A 7,286-nucleotide genomic window follows, 5' to 3' on the forward strand; every position below is an offset into this window, starting at 1 on the left:
AAGATCTGTTATCTAACGGAAGACAATCTTGTTCTGAAGAAGTATCCAGGCTTACGCGAAGTTCGTCAAGGTGAAAAGGTGATGTAAATTTTTCACCTTGCTGATTCATGTTGCAAATATTAGCTAGTTTTTTTTTTTTTTCTACTTAATTTATTGTTAGTCCAGTCGTGTCGAAATCTTAACAATGACACCAATTACTTGCTTTTGTTTCGCAAATCATAATACCTGTTTTGGACTAGCATTCACCTCTCTGGGTTATACATGCACATTTATGTTTCTCAAAAAATATGCGTGGAATTGAGTTAAAGTGATTAATCCTTTTCAATTTTCTCATTACTGGCTAAACTTGTGTAAATTTTCATCGTCTTGGGTAACTTCAAAAACGCCTTTCTTAAACAAACATTGCATGTAGAAGGTTCTCAATTACTGAGCCTTATGGATGCAGGTGGATGATGAAAGTCCAAAGCAAGCAGGAGGCCATAATAACTGACAGAGATCAAGCTAATTCAAGTAAAGGAATACATTCTATGGAGGCTACAATTCCAGTGGTACACGTTGGCAAGAAAAGAGAAGTTAGGGGAAGTTACAACCAATAATTGAAGATCATCTCATACTTCCAAGTGGCAGAAAAAGTTACTATAACTGTCATTGTTCTTATCTTAATTAGTTGGTAGTTATCTAGCAATAACTGTAATGTGTATTTCTATTTAAGGTAGAATATTATGTCTGGTAGATTAGATTGTAATAAAAGTTAATGCTAATTTGTTTTTATGGCTTACTAAATGTACTATTTTAAGCTTCATAAAGATCCAAACTTGAATGCTTCAGCTTTGTTATATGTCAAGCGAACGTGTTTACAGATAAGGGTTTATTGCTAGAAATTTGGTGATAGTTGGGTTGTTGGAGTAAAAAAGTGTACTTCTGTTGCCTTCAGTTGCTAGAATTTCCAGGTTATTGTTACTTCTCTTCAAAGTGGTTATTTTGGTCGAGGGACACGGAGTTTGGAGCTGATTCGGCTTTTAGGGTCCCTAGTTTACTTGATCGCTGGTTTTTGAAGAAAGCAGTTTAGATTCTAGGAAGTTTGTTGACATCTTTAGGTAATCTCTCGTATCAGATTCTGCCTGGACCATTTTTACCTGAGGATCTAACTTTGGTACCTTCTAAGATTTGAGATAATAGAAGAAACAAAAAAACAAAAAAAGGCCCTGGAATCATAACAGTTTTATATATTCCAAGTTTCTTTCTTTTTTTATATGCGATTTTAAAGAAAAAAGAGATTAGTGGTTGGCGGAGGATGGATTTCTTTAAAGTGAAGGGGCTCAGGAAAACCCACAAACCAGACCCAGAAAAGGATTTAGAAGAAAAGCCTGTGGCCACAGCCAGAGGAGTCAAGAAATTAGAATGGTGGAGGTGGTGACAATGTCTCTGTCTGCATGCAAACTATAAGACAATGACTATGATTTTATAACCAATGAGGTAAAGAGGAGGTTGAAAGAACTGAGAAGGAACAGTTTTATGTGTTGATTCCTGAAGAAGAGTCATGTGCTGAAGAGGAGGAAGATGAGGAAGGGGAAGGTGAGACGAACTCAAATGAATGGAGGAAGGCAATGGTGGGGTGGGGTTGATGCTCTGTATGACCAGTACTCTGAGCTGATGTTATTTGATTGGATGAGTGTGCAGTAGCTTAATGAATCTGGTAAATGTCACTACGCTTTGATCCAGTTCTTTCTGATTGATTTGTTTTTTTTTTTTTTTTATTGCAATTGATTTTTAATTAGCATGCTTTGGTGGGTATGAAATATAGCTTGCTGCATTCCCTTGGAGACTTGGGACATAATTATTCTGTGTTTTTTCCCTCATGCTTGTTTATTTTATCTGTCCATGTGAGTGTCAAATTCTTTGACATATGTTTGGGTCGTCTGATTCAGAATTAAGTGTAAGGATTTAATTAGACTTTTAAATGGTCAAATTAATTTTATTTGGGGCTTAATTAGTGAAAAAATAAGTTTGGAAGATCATTTGAGCTTAATTGAGAAGATTGGAATTTTAAAGGATCAAATTTAACTTTTTTTAAGCTCCATTGGATGAAACTAGGGATAAAATTAAAAGACGAAATTTGAGGGTTAGAATTAAAAGAGGAAGTTTAAAACCTAATTTTACCATAAATGCCAAACCTATATTGTTTCATTTAAATGAAATGGTGCATTTTGACCAAAACAATGTATTTTAGGGTTATTGTTCATCACCTTCCCTAATAAACCTGAAACTGGCAGCTTTGATGCCATCTTTTCCAGCCTCTTCCTCTCTTATACCTTCATCATATAAGAAAAGAAATATGTCACCCTTGTGACTTGATAATGTACTACACCCTCGACTTGAAAACCACAAATTTGTTACCCAAAAAGTCAATGAAAAAGTGGCCCAAATCCCCTAACCCAATCATCCTTACAACCTGGTTTTGCAAGACTAGGTTATTGTTTATGGCCATTGGATAGGATTCTTCTCAAGCGAATCAACGACCACAAACCATGCTCACAAGACCTCTCATGCTCTTCTCTCACCCCTATAAATAGAAGTGGATTTCATGCAAGAAGAGAGAAGAAATAACACCCTCAACACCTTTTTTTTTTTTTAAAAAAAAAAAAGAAGACAAACCTTCCCTTACAAAACTAGAAATAAATCAACCCCCTAAACTACCCATAATATAGCCTTCCATCCTATATTGTAGCCATGTACCACCCCTATCATACCCTATAATAACTCACGGTTCACACCAACAAAAAAGAATCCAAAAAACACCATAAAACACCATAATCTCCACCATTTTCTCTTCTTGCAACCCCACAAGCTTTCTTTCTCTTCTCTTGGTTCCACCAATGTCAACAGTTGTCACCAGCTGCACCATGAGCCACAAACGCCTCCATCATTGACCACCACAACATCATAACAATATCCTCCCTTAACCAGGAAAGCTCCTCCTTGTTTTCCTTTAATTCACTATTACCATTAACATGCAGAACCTGAAATAATTTATATTTTGTAAAAATACTAGCAACTTAGTCAATAGGCTAGAATAGTAGCCAAGTTACATGGGCTGCACTTAGGCCGAACCCATTTTAGAAAAATAGAGGTTAGTTAAGTCATCTATCATCTTAATTTTAAGTTTTAAGTTTGTTTTTGTTTAAAAAATATGTCACATGAAAAAACATGTATTTTTATAAGATACATCATGCAACACATTTCACAAACATACACTCTCTAAACTAGATAATTACAAGTGTGCAACAATTTCCTTCTTTCTAACGGTGTTTTGTAAATTTATAGTGTAATAGATAGGATTTGTAACTTAACCCTATGCCGCAACCAAGAGAAGAAAAACCAGACTCAATTTAATGGCCACTGTAATGCAACATCCGATCGAGACAATTGATTTAGAAATACGAGAGGTTGAGGATAACCCATGAAGGATAGCAGCGTTCCACTTTCGTGATAACTTGCAGCAATATTGCATCAAAATATCTCTGAATCATAACACACAAATTACATTCTGGTTATTAAATTTCAGGGCAGTGCGGCTAGGTCTTCAACCAAATAAAAAATTAAAACTGTTAAGACCTTTTCTTTCCTAGATTTACATAGTCGTATTCTATTCTATGAGCCAGGCCCGGCAGGGTCAAATAAGCAGCCTACCTCCTTGATTTGTTTGAACTCAAAGAAAAACTTAATTTAATCTGAAAAAAAAAATCCAGAATTGTTTCAATTTTGTATTTATTTAAATCTCTAATATTGAACGGGACGAGGGAGGTTTGATAACTACATTCTTCTCTCGAGGCATTGGAATCTCAAATTAATTCGCGTGAGATAGACGCTCCTTCTGTTGGACGGGTTCATGTGCAGCCATTATAGGAGATCAACGCCGAGCAAAATATCAATCTCGTAAGATCCGTTTATGGCATGATCTTCTCTCAACAAGCAAGAAACAGCCATGAAATGGATCGTGTGGCTCCCATTGCCCCTTCCTCATCAATCATTAATCATGCCATATCAATCTCTTGGGATCTTTGACACTGTAATGTGGCCTGAAAATGCGATAAAAATTAAGATCATCAATGAGTAAAATAGTTATGTTGTCTAGTATATTATACTCCAGTTGGAAAACTGCCTGAGATTTTTGTCTGAGTACTGTATCAGAGTGAGCTCAAATATCTTGTGTTAAAAGGCAATATTAGGGTAATATGTTTCGTGAAGAATGCTTGTGGCAAGTTGCTCTTAGGAGAACCTATCCTTTTTCTTTCCAAACTAAAAGATGCTTCAATTTTTCTTTAGGGTTTTCTTCTATACCCATATACAACACCCCATTAAAGTGCACCGGAAGGTGTTTGAAAAGCTTTTCACTGATTTCCGTGACTGTTTCAATCATCTGGATTATTACAATGTGTAGAAAACAGCGTAAAGTAACCCTACTCCATAAGCATCACTGTTTTGCTTTCATAAAATGAAACGATTTCTTTCCTTTTTTCATGTTTTCTGTCATAGTTTTTTTTTAAAAGAAGAAGAAGAAGAAGAAGAAAAAGCCATTTATGGCTCGCATTTATTATCATTAAACCTTTTCATATTTCGAAACACTTCACTCTCCTCCCACCTTCTCTCTGATCGCAAGTACTATGATTGTTTAAGATTTTATTATGCGAACAAACCCTAATCTTTGTTTTATATTCTGAGGTACTTAGGGTTCTACATTGTCTCTAAATGTCTTCATTTTCTTCCTTTTTATGTAACCATCACTCAAAGATGTGGCTTTTTTGGTGTTTTTTCCTTCCACTTTTAGATCCCTCTTTGTTGTCGTTTTTGGGTGTTGCTGAACCAGGAATTTTTTTCTGACCTATTAAATAAATATATAAATATTTTTTAAGATCAATTATTAATTTATATATATATATATATATATTATATATTTGTAAAGTTAACAATAAAGTTTTAACTCAAATATATTACCCAAAATATTAAAAAAAATTAAAAGTACATAAAATTAAAGTGAATGTAAAAATAAATCTACTATTAAAGTTATATCATTTGATGTTTTGTGGAATATAATCGAATCTGAATCAATATTGTAATAATCCATCAACCTGGATAAAATAACAATCTCATGTCAGCTGAAAAATAAAGTAATTAAATTTTTTTTCTTCTCTCAATTCCTCCTTTCTTCACTTGATTCTTTCTTAGATTAGTGTTTTATAAGTTGGACTTTGTAAGTTTACAAAATATTCTCATTTTTTTTTTCCTTGGATATTTTTTTAATATTTTCCCCTTACTTTTCTCTATTTCTTTCTAGCCTTTTCTTTATTTTTCTTTTTCAATTCTGCTTCTACCTAGTCGGCAATATATAAAAGGAAAGAAAAGCTGATTTGTTTTATTTTTTAATGGCAAATAATTATTTTACCCTTAATGAGCCATTTTGCTTTTATTTAACGGTCTTTTTTTTGTTACCACTATCAAGCTTCGTTCATGCTAAAATTTTAACCAGATTTTATTCAATATATTTTAAAATTCCTCGTAAAATTTTAGCTCAATCTGATAGTTGGATTGAAAATTAAACCCAATAACATAAAACTAGTCAAATTGTGATTTTTCATCAAATTTTTGAATTTCTTCAAAAAATTTGAAATTTTAACCCAAGATAAAGCATTATATTAGAAGGCTCCATACAAATTTTATAATTTTTTGATACCTCAATTAAGAATTATAAAAAAACAACTAAAAAGATATTGATAAAATCTTAAACCTGGCTTATAGCATACCCAAACCTTTAACATGCCTTCATCCTTACTATGGTGCTGCTGATTTTTTACGATTTTTGAGCTGTGAAATGCTAAAAATAGTTCTACTTCTGCTCTAAAGCTGGTGTCTTTATTGCCACGTTGTTGGGGTCTTGCTTCGTTGACATACTTCTTAAAGCACTAATTTTGAAGAGGGCTTTTGGTTTTTTCTCTCCCAGTTAACGATAATTTGTTTTTATGGCTTGCTAAATGTACTATTTTAAGTTTCATAAAGATCCAAACTTGAATGCTTTCAACTTTGTTATATGTCAAGCGAACGTGTTTACAGATAAGGGTTTATTGCTAGAAATTTGGTGATAGTTGGGTTGTTGGAGTAAAAAAAGTGTACTTTTGTTGCCTTCAGTTGTTAGAAATTTCCAGGTTATTGTTACTTCTCTTCAAAGTGGTTATTTTGGTTGAGGGACACGGAGTTTGGAGCTGATTTCGGCTATTAGGGTCCCTAGTTTACTTGAACGCTGGTTTTTGAAGTAAGCAGTTTAGATTCTAGGAAGTTTGTTGACATCTTTAGGTAATCTCTCGTATCAGATTCTGCCTGGACCATTTTTACCTAAGGATCTAACTTTGGTACCTTCTAAGATTTGAGATAATAGAAGAAACAAGAAAAAAGGCCCTGGAATCATAATAGTTTTGTATATTCCAAGCTTCTTTCTTTTTTTATATGCGATTTTGAAGAAAGAAGAAATTAGTGGTTGGTGGAGGATGGATTTCTTTAAAGTGAAAGGGCTCGGGAAAAACCCACAAACCAGACCCAGAAAAGGATTTAGAAGATAAAGCCTGTGGCCACAGCCAGAGGAGTCAAGAAATTAGAATGGTGGAGGCGGTGACAATGTAACTAACAAATCAGCTAACACTGATCCTGTAGCTGGAGCTGGAGCTGAGGACGATGACAACGACGATGATTTTATAACCAATGAGATCAAGAGGAGGTTGAAAGAACTGAGAAGGAACAGTTTTAAGTGTTGATTCCTGAAGAAGAGGAGGGGGAAGGTGAGACGAACTCAAATGAATGGAGGAAGGCAATGGTGGGGTGGGTTTGATGCTCTGTATGACCAGTACTCTGAGCTGATGTTATTTGATTGGATGAGTGTGCACTAGCTTAATGAATCTGGTAAATGTCACTACGCTTTGATCCAGTTTCTTTCTGATTGATTTGTGTTTTTTTTTTATTATTTGCAATTGATTTTTAATTAGCATGCTTTGGTGGTATGAAATATTAGCTTGCTGCATTCCCTTGGAGACTTGGGACATAATTATTCTGTGTTTTTTCCCTCATGCTTGTTTAGTTTATCTGTCCATGTGAGTGTCAAATTCTTTGACATATGTTTGGGTCGTCTGATTCAGAATTAGCCTACCCGAAACATTACTGGGATTACTAGAATTGCCACATTTATTTTTGGATTCTTAGTGCTGTTGTTGTGTTCCAATTGTATTTAGAGTTTCCCTTTA

The sequence above is a fragment of the Populus alba genome, chromosome 19 (genome assembly GCF_005239225.2).
Source record: "Populus alba chromosome 19, ASM523922v2, whole genome shotgun sequence".
In the NCBI taxonomy this organism is placed as follows: Eukaryota; Viridiplantae; Streptophyta; class Magnoliopsida; order Malpighiales; family Salicaceae; genus Populus; species Populus alba.